This window comes from Hippocampus comes, unplaced genomic scaffold, assembly GCF_001891065.2.
Source record: "Hippocampus comes isolate QL1 unplaced genomic scaffold, H_comes_QL1_v1.1 scaffold9, whole genome shotgun sequence".
NCBI classification, from domain to species: Eukaryota; Metazoa; Chordata; class Actinopteri; order Syngnathiformes; family Syngnathidae; genus Hippocampus; species Hippocampus comes.
The window spans coordinates 6,105,655-6,108,846 of record NW_017805275.1 but is presented as its reverse complement, the minus strand read 5'-3'; positions in this window follow the sequence as shown (position 1 = coordinate 6,108,846).

The window sequence follows — 3,192 nt, the reverse complement described above, 5'->3', positions numbered from 1 at the left end:
TTGTGCGGTGGTACCACCCAATAATAGCTGTGAGAAAATGTGCAAAATGTCAAGCAGAGCTAAAGTGATCTGTGGTAGAATACAATATGAAAACAGTTTTGCATTTGATACAGATATTCATTGCACCATTTTAAAGTGACCTGTAGCAGTATTTGGAGAGCAAGTTTAAGTGCGCAATTGTAGAGAAGTCCTTGATCTGTTAAGAAAATGAGGATCTATTGCTCACAAACGTGACTTGATCGAGAAAAGCTGAGATCCGTTTTGGATGCCGTGCCGAAAAATTAGTAAAATAAATAAATGTTTTTAAAAAACAGCTGTCGGAGCTGCTAACTCAACAAAAATTGTGTTCCACAGTGTAACGATTCCATCCATATTCTTATCCTCTGACCTGTGATATCAGCCTTCTTGGACTGTATGTGTGCCCATCTCCGTGGCCATCCTTTTACGCAGCGAAACCAACAACAAACATGTAACATTGGCCTTCCATTGCAACTCAACTGCCATTTTTAAAGTCAATTGTACTGCTTTGCAAATGTTTTGTTCAAAAGTTTTTTTCTGCAAAAGAAAAGGGCCTTTTCTCGACCATTTAAATACGGTATGTCTTTTAAACCTGTGTGAACGGAACTTTGAAGCATCTGTCTCGCAATGTTTGAAGTTCTACATTATGAAATATCTTTATCGCTCAGAGAAATCTAGGTTTATACACATCCTTTGTTACAATTTTAGTTGTCTTTCGGTGGTGTGTCAATCGGCAACGAAATCTGACAAATCCATGAGGCCGTATTGAGAAAGTGATATGTAGGTATATACACTGAATAACTGATGAGTATTCACTCCATGTTATTGAGGGTGTGGTGATCTGACAGAAAAGTGTGAAATTCAGGACTGAGGACTGGTGAGGACCAAATGCTCTGCGCATTTGTTTTCTTGAATTTGATGTGGGGGTATTTTTTTTCCAGCTTTTTTTTCCCCCAAAGCTGCGACAAAGCCTGTCATCCCTTTTCCCATCTGCCTTAGCTTACCGATCCATTTCTCTTCCTCAGTTCACTCCGTGCCATGTCTGTTTCAGGTGATATAGGTTTGCTGGCAGCTTTTGAAACCTGAGGGATATTGTTGAGCTATTTTCGTACATAGGGTGAACACGGCAGTATCTCATGCATCGCCAGCAGGCCAGGTTATATCAGGGGAACTGACAGAGCTACTTGGCAAAGGTGTCATGTTTGTTCTTAAAAGCCGTGCTCTCAAGGCCTGCTCAAAAAAATAGAGGATACATACACTTAGGGCCTAATTTATTCCCTTTCGTTGCATTGTCATGTTGCGTGAAGTTGCAAGTGGACAAGAGAGAGGAGCATGAGTGATAAGTATGAGGGCGACAGGATACGAAAATTGTAATCTAGCAATCACAGCGAGCGTGACCGCACACGCGTTGGCTGTAACAGCTGAGAATTCGATGTAAACTGCAGTTTTACAACAGTCCGTCCACAAGGAACAAGTAAAGCGAGTAAGCATGCAACAAAGCATGCAGCAGAATCAAATGTGGGCTCTGTTGCTGTCTGTTTTGTGGGTGAGTCACCTTCATAATTGTCAGGAGAAGCATCACTTGGCCCATTCAGTCGTTTGTCACTTTACTTTACCCATATCTTCTCCGGGATACATTCTTTGCCAGTGGGACACCGGTGGGCTCATGTTAGTTTTTCCTCGCAGTTATAATGTAGGTGAAGCATCGGAAACTAGAGCGGTGGAAAGCCTAATGCTGTTGATATTCTCTGATAGGAGTTCTGGGATTAAAAAAAAAAAAAAAGTAAATTAGGGGGAAATTGCATGAAAGGAGAATGCAACAAAGAAGGAAAAGAAAAAGGGCCCTACTTTCATTCCCAGTGCAAGTGTAGTACAAAGCACAGTCTAATGCTAGGTTCATACAGTACAGGATTAAAAAGTGCAGTTTACAGGATTAAAACGTTCATGAGAGCAGACAGCAGGGCAAAAAAAAAAAAAAAAAAACCTCAGACAGATGGGCAGCCAGTTTTACTGTAGCTCACCTTTAAAATGGGAGCGATCGGGAAGTGGGAGTCATTCTGAACCAGGAGGAAGATGGGTGTGGGGGTCGTTTTCACCGGGATTGGATTGGACACAAAATGTATTCATTTTTGTAATATGCTCATGATTATACTTTGCAATTAGAGTGATTGTCACATGTTGTATTTTTGATGACATCCGCGACACAAGTCCGAGGAGCTCAGAATCTGTCTGCCTGTACCACGACCAAATCCACCAAGATCACGTTAGGCCTCCTTTTAGGTAGTCCAAAATTTTGCCAATGGTTTGTCACCAAATCGTGAGATGCGCTCGGCGATGCAGCAGCGACATGACCCGCAACACCCGGCGAAGCATTGCGCCTCTATCAAATTCACAAACAAGCTGAACTAAACTTTCCCCGGCAAGAAAAAGGAGATGCGTCTGTTTTGACTACTCTGTTGCCAAATTAGGAAGTGTGTCGGGGACGTGGACGTGGCTCCGTGAGCCCAAATGCCCAATGAGGCGTAACAGGGCCCCAAACACGCTGGACTAGACTTGCCCTGACACAAAATAAAGTCGCGCCCGTTTTTATGTTGAGCGGACAGGAGTCAGTCCACCAAAATGTATCTAACGTGCTTGCAAGAGTCTGTCGACTCAAAAAAGTTACTCATTCCCAGTTGCATTTAATACATATTTTGGAGTTTGACTAAACAAGGTCAACTACTAAGAGATTATTTTGTTACTTACTAGTACCTACTAAATTCTCTGGACATAACAAAGACTTCCAATCTAATAAACAGCATCAGTATTTAATATTTCCAAGATTCTGTCTTATATGTGGACTCTGTTAATGTCCCTGCCTCTCTGTAATTACCCTTTTCCTTAGTCTTTTAAGAGTTAGATGCTAATTTTCTTTTTTCATTTATTGCCATGAGGATCAGATGAAGGCAACACATCAAGCCCCCAAGCATCAGCAATGAGTGTGCTGGTGACAAAGAAGAGAATGCAAATGACACTGGAGATGCCTCAAGCTAAATTTCAAAGGCAGGATCCAAGTTTTGTTTTTTTTTTTAAATCATATTTGCACAACAATCTATCCATTGTTCACCCACAGAACGGCACGGGTGGTAAAAGTTTTAAACATAAATGGCAACATGTTTTACATGGAGCTGTTGT